Genomic DNA, 17,589 nt, shown 5'->3' with positions numbered 1-17,589 from the left:
CTCTTAGGAGGGATACTCGTGCAGGGTGAAGGAGAGGATATGCGTGTTCTTTAAAGTGCTAGTAGTCGGAGACGAGTGAGGGTATTAACCTTGAGCGACCGCGTCGGACAGCCCAGACGATGCCGTAGCAGTCCCTATGGAGCTTTGGAATATCGTGTGTTCGCAGTCGAGCAGTTCTTTGGAAACAAAGATACCGTGGTCAAGTCTTTTCTGTCGAAAGTTTAATGTTGGACGTCGAGATGCAATCCAAGATCTAAACATTGTATAAAATTTTTATCTTTGTGAGGGTCCACATCTTCAGAGTATTTTGAGAATGAAAACATGGGCCAGGTAGGCTGTGTTATATTTTTATTATCTATGTGATTGTCCAGTTTAGAAATTTGCTGACTTTCAGGTTTAAGGTGCGTGCCTGGAAATGACCGTACGTCGAAACTGGCCATTCGCATAGATAATGAAAAAAGTAATACAGCCTACTTGTACCATATTTTCTTTGTCGAAACACTGTACTCCGATGGGCTGCAACATTTAGAAGTACTGATCTGTGATGAAAAAGAAACCACCTGGTCTTTCACGTTCAGTTAGAACTCCGGAAAATATAGGCAGATTGGGAATGTCAGTTCTTGCTAGGCCGAAACGATCCACTAGGTGACAGGCTGGGTATGCCAGATCGTTTGCTTCACCGCACCTTACATGATGATCTCAAATTTCACACGTACAAAATAATGATTGTCCAGCTAGGTGAAACGCACTTCGTGTAGCGCACATAATTTTGTGTCATTTAATGGGCGCTTTTCTTACTGGAGATGCAAATGTCCCCGTATCCATGAATTATGAAGCCCATTCTCATCTGGACGGCTATTTTAATGAACTGTCGGTATAAGCGCCAGAGGACCTATATGAACTACACCAAAAACTCTCCACCGCTCAAAAATAACAGTGTGGTGCGTATGATGAAGCAACCGCAATTACTGTAACATCAGCGCACTACGACGAAACGTTGAATAACTTTCTTCGTCTAGAATACGAAAGGCGTGGAGTGAACATGAGAGAAATGTGGTTCCAACAAGATGGTGCCACAGATCACACGGCGAGAGAATCCATAAAGTGGTTCGATAGGTGTTCCCTGGACATGTCATTTCACGATATGGTGATGTTCCTTGGATCGTGTAACCTCCCTCTTACTAATCGTCCTATCCTGCTTGCGATATAAAATAGACCGTGGATCGCGTGTATGCCTAATGGATTTTTTTCTAGTTGAATAAGGCTGCGATATAAAATAGACCGTGGATCGCGTGTATGCCTAATGGATTTTTTTCTAGTTGAATAAGGCTATCTTTCCCGAAGAAGTGATACCGATAAGTAGGAGGAAAGGGTACAACCGACCCTTCTGATGAAAAGTCTACTAAAAATAAAAAGTAATTAAACCGAACAGGACTAATTTGGAAAATGAAAGTTATTTTGTGCCTTCACTCACGAACAACACTGGACAGAAAAGGGGTTCCACTGATCATGAATCCAAATTTACACTAATGAACGAAAAGGAAATAATTAACGGTCGCCAGTCCACTAGGGAAATTTACATCAAAAATCCTGTACAAGATGATGGGAAAGAAAAACATGTATGTCTTTTTTTTTACAATAATTTTAAGTGAGTATGTAATGATTAAGAAATCTGAGAAGCCACTCTTACCTTATGTTTGTCATTAAATTTTGAAAAAGGCAATCGAGTAATGATTTGAAAACATGCAATTAAACTGTAATTGTATTGTAGTACTGAACTTCGTTATGTGAACAATGACTTTCAGTGACCTCAGCATAATGTCATCAAAAAATTTAGAAAAAAAGCAAGCACTTTTTACTTTGCAGTTACTAAATAAAGCTTCTGCACTCTTAATTTGTGCATTTCATAGATTTTTATTTTTTCCAGTGATTCATTCTCAAACTTGAAAAATGAAATTCCTTTACTTTAGTCACATACTGAAGCCTCTGTTGTACAACAGTTTATTGAAAGTAGATTGAGGCTAAAATTCTTAAAAGTGAAATTATGCATTAAAAAACTGGCTGGAACTATTCATTTTGTTTCTTATGACACTCAGTTAGCATATAGGGAAAAAAAGGAACAAAGATCCTGCTTGGTAACAATGTCTGGGGGCAATGAGGACACAATCGCCCTGAATTTCACTGATTCTTATTTAAATAAATTTTATCAATCAAATCACATTCGGTTGTGCTGTTGGGTTAGCCGTTAATACTTTCTACCAATGAACAGTCTTACTTCAGTGCTGTGCATACGACGAAACTCGGAGCCGACGACGAAACTGTGTTGCTGGAAGTGCTGCAGTTGTTGAAGACGGTAGCATATTGTGGATCAAGGCTAATTACAGGAACGGGCTATCGTAATTAACACAGCCTCTTCCGCCCGTCCACTATCTTTCCTTCTGCTACTAGACATCTGGCCGGCTCGCGTACTTGAGGCAGCCGAAATGGTACTCTCTACTGCGAGAGCGTTAACACCACACTTCCGCACTCTACAAGCGCTGGAACGCGTCTCTCCCTCTCTCTGCGCGCTCCATGCAACAACTCCCTACCCAAAGATTTTACAACACACAAGCACTGCTTATTATCGTTGCTAGTCGTTGCAAATAACAATTCCTTTGGCTTTATGGTCGAACGATGGGGTGTAACAGACTTTGAACTCTTAAATGGTAGTTGGAGCTAGATGCATGGAACCTTCCATTAATCGATAGGGTATTCAACATTCAGAGATCCACAGTGTCAAGAGTGTGCTGAGAATATTAAATTTCAGACATTACCTACCGACGACGGACGACGCAGTGACCGACGGCCTTCACTTAACGACCTAAAGCAGCGGCGTTTGCATAGAGTTGCCAGTGGTAACAGACAAGCAGCATTGCGTGAAATAACTGCAGAAATCAATGTGTGGCATACAAGGAACATATCCGTCACAACAGTATGGCGAAATGTGGCATTAATGGCTTATGGTAGCATACGACCGATGCAAGTGCATTTGCTGACAACACAACATCGGCTGCAGCTCCTCTTCTGGGCTCGTGATCATATCGATTGGACCCTAGACGGCTGGTAAACTGTGGTCTGGTCAGATGAGACTCGATTTCAGTTGGTAAGAGCTGATGGTAGAGTTACAGTGTGCCACAGATCCCACGAAGCCATGGAACCAGGTTGTCAACAGGGCCCTGAGCACGCTAGTTGTGGTTCCATAATGGTGTGGGATGTGTTTACAGGGGAATGCTCTGGAAGAAAGGGTATTGCGGAGACATGGTTTAGCTTTCACAGAAGAAGTTCTGTGAAATTTGGGAAGTATGAGACGGGGTATGAAGCTTGCAAGATCCCCTCGCTTCTAAACTGATACTGTTATTACTCAGCTTAACTGCGAGTCCGTAGAGGGTGGTATATGTGACGTACAGTATAACTGGTCAGCATTTCCACCCGGAATTTGCGAGTGTAAGTGGGACCTTCCTTGATCCGCCTTGGTGGGTCGTGTCGTCGGATTTCCTCCTACCTGTGCGCGGTGCAGCTCTCGTAAATGTCGTGCCGTGCAGATTCTTCATTGACGCAATGGATGTCTCTGTCGGTGGAAGCTAATTATCTGAAATTGCTGTCCATCAACTTTGGGGTATCTATTTACTCGAAATTAACATTCAGAATGCCGTAATATCACTTTTATTCCTATTAGATCAATAATGAAACACTCGTGTCACAAACTACTCGTAACGGAGAGCATGGCTACCATCGAACAAGACAGGAAGAGCTCTTAACGCCGACTGCCGACTTTGGCGCACAGTCCGCATCTCTTACTAGCTTCGTCACAGTTCGTGGATTTCCGATCAAGTTTGTACATACTAAGATATGCATTTGTTAATGAACGGGTGTGAATTTTGACGAGGCAAAATTATGATAAATACTGTAGTTTTAAACATCCAGAGGCTCCTCCTAGTATTCATGTTGTCGTAAATAACTTTAATTATTAAATATAAATAAACAAAATCGGTGGCTTTGGCGCCAAGATCGCGGTACTTCCCGTCATGTGTATTTCCCAGGCTGACGTTTGTTGCTAAGGTCCAGCGCCAAGCCCCACCCCACTACGCACGACATATGGTCGCTTCGTCACCTAGCCAGCCAGCGTGGGAAATGCTGTCCGACTCATGGCCGGCTACGGACTATAGCACTTCATAACTATCGTGAGTACATCAATAAGAGACAATAATTTATTAAAACTGGTAAAAATGTCTTCCTCGTGTAAGAGGCACCTTACAAGCTGTGAGAACGGGTCGTGAGTCGAGCTCTGATAAATGGTAGAGCACTGGCCCGCCAAAGGCAAAGGTCTTGAGTTCGAGTCTCGGTCCTGCACTCAGTTTCAATTTTCCAGGAAGTTTCAAGAGAAAAGTTGTGCAAAATTTGTCCCTCCCACCTTGACCCACAAAGAACCCGCTTGGAGGGCTGCCAAGACTTCATTGAAATGCTAAACACAGTCAATTCTTTTCCCGAAAAAATCATCACGGTGACTAGACGTGGTGTTATCAGTGCGTACCTACCAATAAGGACAGGGTGCTGAAATTTTCATTATGGGTCAACGCTTTAACGACATAACCGACATTAAAGCCGACGTGACGAGCGAGCTGAACAACATCCCAAAGAAGACTTTTCTGACAGTTTCGCATTGTTGTATGAAATCCGTGTGCGTTGAACTCAAGTAGAGGAGATCAAATGGTTAAAATGGCTCTGAGCACTATGGGACTGAACATCTGAGGTCATCAGTCCCCTAGAACTTAGAACTACTTAAACCTAACTAACCTAAGGACATCACACACATCCATGCCCGAAGCAGGATTCGAACCTGCGACCGTAGCGGTCGCGCGGTTCCAGACTGTAGCGCCTAGAACCGCTCGGCCACCCTGGCCGGCGGAGGAGAGCACATACAGCCTTTTTGTACTGATGAGGTACACTGTTATAATACAGACTGGTGCTAACTGCCCCATTATTACGGTCTTTTCCTATTCCTCAGCTGTGAAGTAGTAAATAATTGTTTATCGTATCAATACTTATTTCAGATTCCTTTTACTACTTCGTTGTGTTTCATCATAGTCTGAGAAGCACTATTTTTTAATGAGACTGTAGTCTTAATATTACACTAATAGAATACTACTTTACAAAATATAGCATGCACGACAATTTATGGTAAGAGTTGATAGTATGAACGATTTGGATAGGAAAGCATTAGATACCTGGTGGTTCCAATTAAAGAGTAGCGATTCACAGAGGTCCAGTGTAGGCTGTAATTACATGGCATTGAAACTTAATAGACAATCTAATACGGTAATGCGGAACAGCTTTACGCTGGAAAAAAGTTAGTTTTTATTTTGACCACCAGTTGCAAGTCTGCCGCTGTGAATGCAAGAAAAACGCGTAGAAATGTTTCCATATGTAATGGAACGGGAATCGGGCAGAAAAGGTGAAACAAGTGAGAAAGGCATAATATTAATTTTGTTACTGACAGCCGCTTACGCAATGTGTTCAATATGAGCACTGGATATGTCGACGAGATGCTGTACAGCCTGGTGGCCAACATGAGAACTAACCTTTTCCCAACATAAATGGGTTCCGGATTAACGGATTAGCGAGGATACATGTATCCACCCTCCGTTGCATGGAATCCCTGATGCGCTGATGCAGCCCTGGAGAATGGTGTATTGTATCACAGCCGTCCACAATACGAGCACGAAGAGTCTCTGCGTTTGGTACCTGGGTTGCGTAGACAAGGGCTTTCAACTGCCCCCATAAATGAATGTCAAGAGGGTTGATGTCAGGAGAGCGTGGAGGCCATGGAATTGGTCCGCCTCTACCAATCCATCGGTCACCGAATCTGTTGTTGGGAAGCGTACAAACACTTCGACTGAAATGTGCAGGAGTTCCGTCGTGCATGAACCACATGTTGTGTCGTACTTGTAAAGACACATGTTCTAGCAGCACAGGTAGAGTATCCCGTATGAAATCATGATAACGTGCTCCATTGAGCGTAGGTGGAAGAACATGGGGCCCAATCAAGACATCACCAACAATGCCTGCCCACACGTTCACAGAAAATCTGTGTTGATGACGTGATTGCACAATTGCGTGCGGATTCTCGTCAGCCCACACATGTTGATTGTGAAAATTTACAATTTGATCACGTTGGAATGAAGCCTCATCCGTAAAGAGAACATTTGCACTGAAATGAGGATTGACACATTGTTGGATGAAGCATTCGTAGAAGTGTACCCGTGGAGTCCAATCAGCTGCTTATAGTGCCTGCACACCCTGCACATGGTACGGAAACAACTGGTTCTCCCGTAGCACTCTCCCTACAGTGACGTGGTCAACGTTACCTTGTACATCAGCAACTTCTCTGACACTGACATTAGGGTTATCGTCAACAGCACAAAGAATTGTCTCGGCCGTTGCAGGTGTCCTCGTCGTTCTAGGTTTTCCCCAGTCGCGAGTCATAGGCTGGAATGTTCCGTGCTCCCTAAGACGTCGATCAATTGCTTCGAACTTCTTCCTGTCGGGACACCTTCGTTCTGGAAATCTGTCTCGATACAAATGTACCGCGCCACGGCTATTGCCCCGTGCTCATCCATACATCAAATGGGCATCTGCCAACTGAAACATTTGTAAACATTGCACTGACTGCAAAACCACGTTCGTGATGAACGCTTACCTGCTGATGCTACGTACTGATGTGTTTGATGCTAGTACTGTAGAGCAATGAGTCGCATGTCAACACAAGCACCGGAGTCAACATTATCTTCCTTCAATTGGGCCAACTGGCGGTGAATCGAAGAAGTACAGTACATACTGACGAAACTAAAATGAGCTCTAACATGGAAATTTAGCGTTTCCGGACACTCGTTCAAGCGATTCCTGAGCACTGCTAGTGAGTCTGCAATTGTTACCAGGTGGGCGTAACAAAGTTTCAAGGAAGTGCGGCGTGGTCCATCATGGGGTCATTGAATTAGCGAGGTATCTCCACATCAAACTACAATACCAGAGAAGTTTACCGTTAAAGTTGCGAGAGAGTGCGTTTCATGATGAGTGAGGCAAGATATTACTGCCTCCCATTTACAGCTCGTGAGATGATCACCTACATCTAAATGACTACTTTACAATCCACTATTAAGTATTTGGCATAGAACGAACCCGTTTCTCGCACATTACACTCTTAAATAGTACATGAACATCTAAATATTTCCGTGCGAGCTCTGATTTCTCTTATCTTATCGCGATGGTCGTTTCTCCCTACATAGGTCGAAGTCAAAATATTTTCGCGTTTGGGGGAGAAAGACGTTGAGTAAAATTTCATGAAAAGATCTCGCCGCAAGAGAAAATATCTTCGTCTTAATGATTGCCACCCCAACTCGCGTGTCATATCCATGACATTCGCTTCCCTGTTTCGCTGTAATACAAAACGAACAGCCGTTCTTTAGACATTTTCGATGTCCACCGTAAACCCTTGTCTGGTAAGTATCCTACACCGCGCAACAGTAATCCGGAAGAGGACGGAAAAGCGTAGTATAGGGAGTCTCTGTAGATCTGTTACATCTTCTGCTAATAAAACGCACTGTTCGGTTCGCCTTCCCCACAATATTTCCTACAAGATGCTTATAATTTTAGTTGTTCGTAATTGCAATACCTAGGTATTTCGTCGAATCGACAACCTTTAAATTTGTATCACTTATCGTACAACCGAAATTTAACGAACTTTTTTAGTACTGCTGTGAAGGACCTCACAATTGTTATTATTAAGAGACAATTTCCGCTTTTCACACCAGGCATGTGTCTTGTGTAAATCATTTCGTAATTCGTATTGTTCTGACGAGATCACTAAACGGTAAACGACGGTATCATCTGCAAACAGTCTGAAAGAGCTGCTCAGATTGTCTCTTAAATTGTTTGTACAAATTAAGTACAGCAGAGGACCTACGACACTTCCTTGGGGAACGCCGCCCGTTAGTTATTACAAACTGTGATGTTTCTTACAGGAAATTACGGACACAGTTGCACAACTGAGACAATGCTCCATAGGCACACACTTTGATTAGAATACTCTGATGAGGAAAGTTGCCAAAAGTCTTCTGGAAATTTTGAAATATGAATCCGAGATCTCCTGTCGATGGCACTCGCTACTGTGTCAAAAGCCTTCTGGAAGTTTTGAAATAAGAACTTCAGATCTCTTGTCGATAGCACTTGTTGCTTTGTGTGAATAAAGGGCCAGTTGTGTTTCGAAAGTGCGATAGAGTCTGTATCTGTGCTACACGTCAATAGATCGTTTTCTTCAACATATTTCATAATGTTCGAACAAGCTATATGTTCCAATATCCCAGTGTAATTCGATGACAGTGATACGGGCCCCGTAATTCAACGGAGTACTTCCGTTTCCTTTCTTGTGCGCTGTTGTGAGCTGTGCAACTTTCCAGTGTATAGGTACGGATGGATCTTTAGTCTAGCGAGCTACTGCTCTGACTGAAAAAAAAGGGGCAGCTGTTTCGTCAGCATACGTATGACCTGTTCTCAATGCTTTCCAAACTATAACTATTCGAAAGTTAAGAAATGCAACTGGTTGTCGATCAGAAATAAGCGCATCGTTACGGGTATTTCCTTTCCATCTCAGGAAATATCAGCGCCGTGCTCAGCTACTTTTGCAGGCTACTTACAGAGGCTGTGTTGCAGACAGGAGCTGGTGTCTTTAATGTAGACACAAACGCTGAATACACGGCAAGCAAAACCTCCCTTGTTAATACACTGATATCCAGAAAAAAAAACAGAACAACCTGAATGACTAGAGGTAGAGCCTTCACATCCACAGTGGATGTATATTAGCATGTTATGCAGAAATGATTAGCATTTGCCACCTCGGTTCAGCATGTGTCTTCTTGCCTACTAGGCAGAGGGTCCGCCATGGGCCAGATAACTTGTTCTATGCGTAATGGCATCGATGCGTGTAAGGCGCGAATGGTGTCCTGTGGTATTGCCATCCATGCTGCATACAGCTGATTACAAAGTTCATCTTTAGTGATTGGCACGGGTCACAAAGATTTCACCATGTCCCACACATTTTGATTGGCGACAAGTCCTGTGATCTGGCGGACCAGGGCAAACGGCTGACGTCCTGTGACACCAACAAGGCACGTGTTCGTTCAGCAACATATAGTCGCGCGTTGTCTCGCTGGAAAATGGCGTCTGATGTGTTGTACAGAAAGGGTATGGCTACGGGTTGCAGGATGTCGTTTAGGTAGGTCGCACTGGTCACAGTGGCTTGGATGTACACCAGTTATGATTTGTGGTTGTGCCCAATAGCACCCAACACCGTAAGGCTTTGAGTTGGCTCTATATGTCTTGTCCGAATGTAGTCACTGTGATCCCGCTCCCCCTGTCTGGAGCGAAACAAAATGCGGCCATCATTTTCAACCAAACAGAACCTGGATTCGTTCGAAAAATCTGATGCCATTCCTTTTCCCAGTAACGTCGTTCCACATACCACTGCGTCTAGCATTCGTCAAAGATAGGCGGAGAAGTGGACAACACGTACGTAACCAGTGCCGTAGTAAACGGCGACGGGCTGTCACCCCTGGTAGTGTACGATGTGTTACACTGTTCCACTGTTGCGCCAGAGCCGAGGAGGAAGCACATCTGTCCTGCAATGCCATTCGGAAGACCTGTCGATCTTTTCGGGGGGAAGGGGATGGGTGGGGGATCTGGATGGTGCGACCTGGCCCATCTGGTCGTGTTGAAGGGCCTTCCGTGAACCATTCTGCACACACCCGCTGCACTGCCGAAGCACTTCGTCCGACACGAGCAGCAATTTCCCAGATGGATGCATCACATTCCCTCATGCCAATAATGTCCGCCCCCGGTAGTTGAGTGGTCAGTGCGATAGATTGTCAATCCTAAGGGCCCGGGTTCGATTCCTGGATGGGTTGGAAATTTTCTCCGCTCAGGGACTGGGTGTTGTGTTGTCCTAATCACCATCATTCGAAAGACTTGCACCCGACCAACGGGCTACCCTACGAGAGGCCCTAGTCACACGACATTTGCATTTATGCCAATAACGCACCCTCTTTCAAACTCACTGGTTCGGCGGTACTGTTCCCGCATACGTCTGTGAGGCAGCCTGCTCGTCTGGTCAAGTTACACCGATCCATTATCTTCGGTTTACAGCGACAACGAGAGCCGCAAGCACATTTTACTCGTAGACAGCGGGCGGAAATGGTTCACATGCCAATCACTTCTGCAGAACATACTAATGTACATGTCCTGTGAATATGAACGTCCTATCTCTAGTCCTTCTGACATGATCAATCAACTGGCTAATGCGACAAATGATAGGTGTTTAAATTTCCTGTGTTGTCGATACTACTGAGATCTTTGCATGTGCCAGGTGGTTGTATTTAAAGTGCAGGTACTCACGGAGGTCTATGGTAATTTGTAATTACCGTCCAGTAGCGAAACATTTCCTGTAACAAACTGTTTGAAGTCACGCTGGTACGTTCTGTTGCTGTGTGTTTCCATTCCATGATTAATGTGATTTGAAAAGAAGTAATAAAATGAACTCTAACATGGAAAGTAAGCGTTTCCGGGCACATGTTCACATAACATATTTTCTTTCTTTGTGTGTGAGGAATGTTTCCTGAAAGTTTGGCCGTACCTTTTTGTAACACCATATATATGTATATATATATGACTTGTCAAGCCAATGGCAACACGGCATCTCTTGCCGCAATTATCACAAGTGTATCTGGCTGCTGAGGCAGGAGGAGTGGTACCACTGCGAAGCTTTTTCTTCATTCATCTATCTAACAAGCCTTCATCATGCTTCGACATTCCAGATGATATATCATCACACCACTCTGGTCTCATGCTATCCCGTGCCGCCCATCTGTTTGTGTCGATTCCAAAGCTCTCCATATCTCGTTTACAGGAGTCCTTGAACCTCAATTCAGGACATCCTACAGGTCTTTCGGCTGTAGAGATCTCTCCAAGCAGCACCTCACGTGGTAATCTGTCAGGATCCATACGATGGACGTGTCACAGCCAGCGGAGTCGTCTCTGCTTCAAGATAGCTGAAATACTGTTGCAGTTAGTTTTAGATAGCACTGCTTAGTAGGTCACTCGGTCCTTCCACGTTACTCCGAGGATGGATCTCAGGCACCGCATGTGGAAAGCATTAAGGCGACGTTCTTGTTTGGCATAGGTAGTCCATGTTTCCGATGCATACAAAAGGATGCTGAGGACGCAAGTTTGATATACAAGAATTTTGGTGATGAAAGAGAGTTTGTTGTTTTTCCAAACACGTGTAGAGAGTTTGTCAAAAGTTGTCGCAGCTCTTCCAATGCGAGCATCAATTTCCTTGTCAACAGACATGTTTGATTCTATAGTAGATCCAAGATAGCAGAAGTTATCTACGAGTTGCAGAATAATGCCATTTAGTGTGATATTCGCCTTGTGTGATATTCGGCTTTGTTTTAGTTCAAAAAAATGGTTCAAATGGCTCTGAGCACTATGGGACTCAACTGCTGTGGTCATTAGTCCCCTAGAACTTAGAACTACTTAAACCTAACTAACCTAAGGACACCACACACATCCATGCCCGAGGCAGGATTCGAACCTGCGACCGTAGCAGTCGCACGGTTCCGGACTGCGCGCCTAGAACCGCGAGACCACCGCGGCCGGCTTTGTTTTAGTAACCTGAACCATAATTACGGTCTTACTGCTGTTTACAATCATCTAGAACAGGTGGCATGCGTGACTAAATCTTGATACTAGCTCTTGCAGCTCTTCTGCGGAGTTCGCAACAATTGCAGCATCATCAGCATACAGGAGTTCACGAGCGACTATCTCGTAGCGCTTTGTCTTACTCTTCAGAAGACTGACATTGAAAAGCCTTCCATCTTTCCTAGTATGCAGATGTACTCCAACACTGCAATTCTCGAAAGCCCCTTGGAGCAGACCCGAGAGGAAAATTCCAAAAAGCGTAGGTGCCAACAACAACTCTAACAGAGTGGTATCCGTGGAAGGGCCGGACTAACATGGTTGAGAAGCAGCTTTTCCTGTGTAGTAGCTGCAGGAGCAACCGTCTGAATGATTGACTAATCTATCATTAGCCATAGCTTTGCTATGTTTATTCTCCTGTTTGCTTTGTGTTAATGGCACATTGCAAAGGCTCCTTGAAGACTTGGCATTTTTTATGAGTGATCTTCCACAAAAGAGCCAGATGCGAGGATAATTCGGGAAGTGTAGTTACAAGAATTTTTTGAAATATAAAAAATTAATTTATTTTAATAAAATTTACATGTATTGTAGTATAGGTCTTGCTATATTCTTCCACATAATCACCATTTACCTTAACACACTTTTTCATCCGTGGTCCGAGCTTCTTGATTCCTGTGTCATAAATATCTCCCGTCGCCTTTTTCAGCCAGTTCTTCACTTCGATTTTCACCTCGTCGTCGTCGGAAAAGTGTTTTCCACGAAGATGTTCCTTTAATTTAGGGAACAGATGATAGTCAGTAGGTACGAGATCGGGGCTGTGAAAGAGGCGGCTTGAAACATCCCAACCAAACGATGTCAACAACTCTTGCGTGGAATGAGCGGTGTGTTTTGTATGGCTCTGCGAAATTTATTCATGGTCTCACAATATCTTGCAGCATTTATTGTTTTCACGTCTTTGCAAAAAATCATCGAGCAGAACCCCTTTTTTGTCCGCAAACAATGACGCCATGATTTTCCTCGCGTTTGCTGAGTTTTTAATTTTTTGGTTATAGGAGAATGAACATGGCGCCACGGCTTTGATTGTCGGTTACGCGCTGGAGTATGGTGATAAACCCAAGTTTCATCTCCTGTTACTACCGAGTTGAGAAAAGCCTCTCGTTCAATCTTGAAAACATCAAGAAAACCGCGAGCAGCACTAGCTCTGTTCATTTTGTGTGCTTCGGTAAGCATCTTGGGCACCCATCGCGCACACAACCTGCGATAATTTAGTCGATCAGTTACGATTTCATGAACAACAGTTAGTGAAATGTTTGGACAAACTGCATGCAGGTCATCAATTGTCGAACGGCGATAGAGAGATGATGTTCTTCAATTATCTGTTTCTCTGCCCGGGGACTGGATGTTTGTGTTGTCCTCATCATTTCATCATCATGATTCGTGACAGTGGGTAGATTGGACAGTGAAAAAAAATGGACAGTGTAAAAACTGGGACTTTGTACGGGCGTTGATGACCGCGCAGTTGAGCGCACTACAAACCAAACATCATCATCATCTTCAATTTTCTGCACCATATCATCAGTCGCAAAAGACAGCTGTCCGCTTCCGCCTTCTCATGAATTTCCGTGCTTCCAGAATTGAAATTCTGTACCCATTTCGTCACATGCTGCTTTGACATAACGTCCTCTCCATAAACTGAGCCTGCATCTCGTGGTAGTGCGGTAGCGTTCTCGCTTCCCACGCCCGGGTTCCCGGGTTCGATTCCCGGCGGGGTCAGGGATTTTCCCTGCCTCCTGATGGCTGCGTGTTGTGTGATGTCCTTAGGTTCGTTAGGTTGGTTGGTTGGTTGGTTGGTTGGTTGGCGGAAGGAGACCAGACAGCGTGGTCATCGGTCTCATCGGATTAGGGAAGGATGGGGAAGGAAGTCGGCCGTGCCCTTTCAGAGGAACCATCCCGGCATTTGCCTGGAGTGATTTAGCGAAATCACGGAAAACCTAAATCAGGATGGCCGGACGCAGGATTGAACCGTCGTCCTTCCGAATGCGAGTCCAGTGTCTAACCACTGCGCCACCTCGCTCGGTGGTTAGTTAGGTTTAAGTAGTTCTAAGTTCTAGGGGACTGATGACCATAGATGTTAAGTCCCATAGTGCTCAGAGCCATTTGAACCATTTTTGAACCATAAACTGAAAGAATTTCGCGTTGATTCGCAGCGGCATTCACGCCCTTAGCGTTTAGGCAGCGAATTAAAGTGCGCACTCGCAATTGGTGGGAGCCGGAATGAGAATGCTCATTCTAACACTGACCACAACACTATTCGACGAGCTACTGATTGTTGGAAATGCTCGTTCCTTCCGCTGGCTTTCCGCTACGCGGTAGTGGTACTATCTTCCCCGTGGACAACTATGCTAAAGCTACATGCCTTGTAACCTTTTTTTCCGGATAGCGCTCATATGTGAGAGCGAAAAATGATTCAGCTTTTACAATATCTGAACAACGATAAATCTCACACTGTACTTTAACAATAACGTAAATAATTAATGAAACAATTTTCATTAAATAAACCTTTTTAACAATGCAAAAGTTATCTCTACCGAAGGAGGAAACTATTGTTGATGATGTTATTTGTTTCCAGAATGAGATTTTCACTCTGCAGCTGAGTGCTCGCTGATATGAAACTTCCTGGCAGATGATAACTGTGTGCCCGACCGAGACTCGAACTCAGGACCTTTTCCTTTCGCGGGCAAGTGCTCTACCATCTGAGCTACCAAAACACGACTCACGATCGGTACTCACAGCTTTTGATGTTATTTGTTACTTAGAAAGAGAAAACAAGCAGTGTATAGGTGAGAGGGTTATATGTTTTGCTCTCTAATATTGTTTGATGTGTTTGTATGTACATATTTCTTCGGAAAAATAAATGTCGATGTTTTAAAATGTTTGTAAGACACTTTTCAAAATGGCTCTGTGCACTATGGGACTTAACAGTTGTGGTCATCAGTCCCCTAGAACTTAGAACTACTTAAACCTATCTAACCTAAGGACAGCATACACACCCATGCCCGAGGTAGGATTCGAACCTGCGACCGTAGCGATCGCGCGGTTCCAGACTGACGCGCTTAGAACCTCTCGGTCACAACGGCCGGCAGACACTTTTCCATTGGGTTTATTTCTTAGAGATTTACCATACAAACTTTGTCAATGACATCTTTTATGAATTTTGCTTCGGCCATTAATAAACTTAAACGTTACTAGTTTCAGAATTGTGATTCTACATTCGTAATTTTTTATATCATGGGTAGCGTCAGTAGGTCCAAAAATAGGAAAGCCTAACTCGAAGTTATATTAAGCTGGACCTTTTGCCCTAAAATTTGTCTATTTGAAATAGAAATACAGTTAATTGGCTGTTTTCAGTCATTTCTTAATAATCAATTAAAATGAGTTAACGTCAAATGTACTTAAATTAAAAACAAAAACTGTGATTAAACATCCTAATAATTTGGCAATTATGATAGCAAGTGAGTGCTGAGTCTTCTTCAAAATGCTTCATATGGCTCTGAGCACAATGGAACTTGACTTCTGAGGTCATCAGTCAAAAAAGGTTCAAATGGCTCTGAGCACTACGCGACTTAACTTCTGAGATCATCAGTCCCCTAGAACTTAGAACTAATTAAACCTAACTAACCTAATGACATCACACACATCCATGCCCGAGGCGGGATTCGAACCTGCGGCCGTAGCGGTCGCTCGGCTCCAGACTGTAGCGCCTAGAACCGCTGGGCCACCTCGGCCGGCTCAGTCTCCTTCCTAAGATTACCTTTAGTCAAAATAAACTAACAATCCTTCATTAAACATAATAATTATCTATTCTTCTGGGATGGAAAACGAAATGATATTCAATCGGGCTGTTAAAGAAATAACAGTAATCCACAGTTAAATATTTATATTTTTCATTAGAACCCGCATTATCAAGAACGTATTGTTCTTCCAAACCATCTCGTCTTGACAAGATATTTTAAAGTACGCAACAACACCATCTTTTTAGTTTTGTCGGCTTACACTCCATTCTCCATTAGGCCTTTATGATATTTTTGGCTTTGTGGCCTGGAACAAAGTAATATTACGCCAGTTTCAGTAATTCTGAATGACATTACGCTCCGACATGAAATAGATGTAGTCTACACCTTTTATGTGCCAAAAGCTTTGTAATGGGTGGAGTAATTTTTTTTAATGAATTTCGTGAAATTTTCCCACTGATCAAAGAAGTTATTGTCATTCGACTCTACTGTTGTTCTAGACAAAATATCTGTTGTTTCTACGAAGAAAAACGCAGAGCAGAGAGAGAAAAATAGCGTAACTGGTATGTCTATTTAATTTTTATGGTATATTATCTTCTTCCTCCTTATACTTATTGTTCGCGCTTACGTCTGCAACTTGGAACGGGCCTTAGTTGTGCATTCCCTACACCATCGTAAAGCCCCCAAGCAGTAGTAGGGTACGCCTGACACGACCGTAAAAAGGACTTGTCCGTCTCAACCCATATTACGGATGGTTCCTCATAACCCCACTTTCACCAGTCGCTCACTGGACTAAGCCAAGTGACGTTGTTGTGTTGACATTCCGTCAAGTGAGAACTCACCGTTGTCTGGCCGTTACCTCGCACACCATTCTGTTGACGTCCAGTGTGAATCTATCTTTAGTAACGTAAGTAATTACAAGGCAGTCACTCCAGAAAACGAAGTGGAACAGTATCGAGTTTGTTCACTCTGCATATGCGAGGGTCCGCAATTAATCTGCCTGTACGAAAGTGACCACGCAGAATTTGGCCATTCCGCGGCGCAGCGAACTTCCGCGCACCAGCAACACGTGTTCTGCCTCGTCGATCCATCAGAGCAGCTGAGCCGCTCACCTCCCTGATTCCCCCCACCACCTGCTGTGCGCCTATCTCCCTTCCCCCACTCCGCCCCTCCCGCGCTGTGCGTGAAGCGCGTAGAGTGCAGCCAGTAGCGCCGCGGTCAGTCGGCCTGAACTGAGTGTACTGTGAACTGTAGTGTGGCCTTCTTCGTCACTCAAGGTAAGGACGCGCCGTCGCTCTTTCCTGTGTGCGTGTCTTGCCCAGTACCACAGCCCACGCGCACAGCGACTGACCCGCAGCCAGTTCCCCCTCCACGCGCCACAGCCGGCGCCCTCCGCTTCTACCCATTCACTGCCGCCACCACGTGACAACTGGCGAGCTATATTCGCGCGCCGTCGCAGTGCAAGGTCGACGTACTTGCAAGCGTAGACCGGTCGATAGTATCTCCCTGTCGGCCGCACGACAATCGATACGTACCGTGGCTCTGCCCGCCGCTTTCGGCATCAACACATGGGCCCCCCCACTACGTTTACAAGCGACACATCTTCCGGAAGATGAAAACCGAATTGCGGAAGCCGTTATTCGCTGTCGCGTTTACATGTTGAAGTCTGAAGTGGATTTGCAAATGTGACGCTGGGAAACAGCTGTTCCAATTTCTGATTTAGTCAACACAATTGCTGTTTCTCTTCATTTAAAAATTAGAAGTAGACAGTTTCTTACTCAATCAAATGTTTCTGCTTCTCCTTCACATCACGATAAGTCACTCCGTCCATAATTGCTGAATAGTAACCTGACATACCAAGCTCGTTTCAAAAACGTTTGTGCGTTTACATGAGAGCGAAATCAATTGTGGAAGTGTAAAACTGGCAGCTAGTAACAGATTTCCAGAATCTATTTTGTTTGCATGACAAAGCAGAAACGTTACTGTAAAATCGGTTTATGAAATCTGGTTTTGG

At 44.2% G+C, this 17,589-nt stretch overlaps 1 protein-coding gene across 3 annotated transcripts in view; it reads left to right on the top strand.

Moving 5' to 3' along the window:
* Positions 1-17,589, top strand: part of LOC126334926 (glutamyl aminopeptidase-like) — a 431,383-nt gene that overhangs the window by 144,504 nt on the left and 269,290 nt on the right. Inside the window, exon 1 of one of the 3 annotated variants that reach the window (XM_049997649.1) lies at positions 16,752-16,852. The exons of 1 other annotated variant lie outside the window; for it this stretch is intronic. The gene's annotated coding sequence lies outside the window, so the exon portion shown is untranslated. Of the gene's footprint in view, positions 1-16,751; positions 16,853-17,589 lie in introns of those variants that run through there. One more of the 3 variants, XM_049997652.1, reaches the window with a different exon arrangement.

Source organism: Schistocerca gregaria, chromosome 2, assembly GCF_023897955.1.
Source record: "Schistocerca gregaria isolate iqSchGreg1 chromosome 2, iqSchGreg1.2, whole genome shotgun sequence".
Taxonomy (NCBI): Eukaryota; Metazoa; Arthropoda; class Insecta; order Orthoptera; family Acrididae; genus Schistocerca; species Schistocerca gregaria.
The sequence above is the reverse complement of the archived record's forward strand: the minus strand, read 5'-3'. Positions and strand labels throughout refer to the sequence as shown.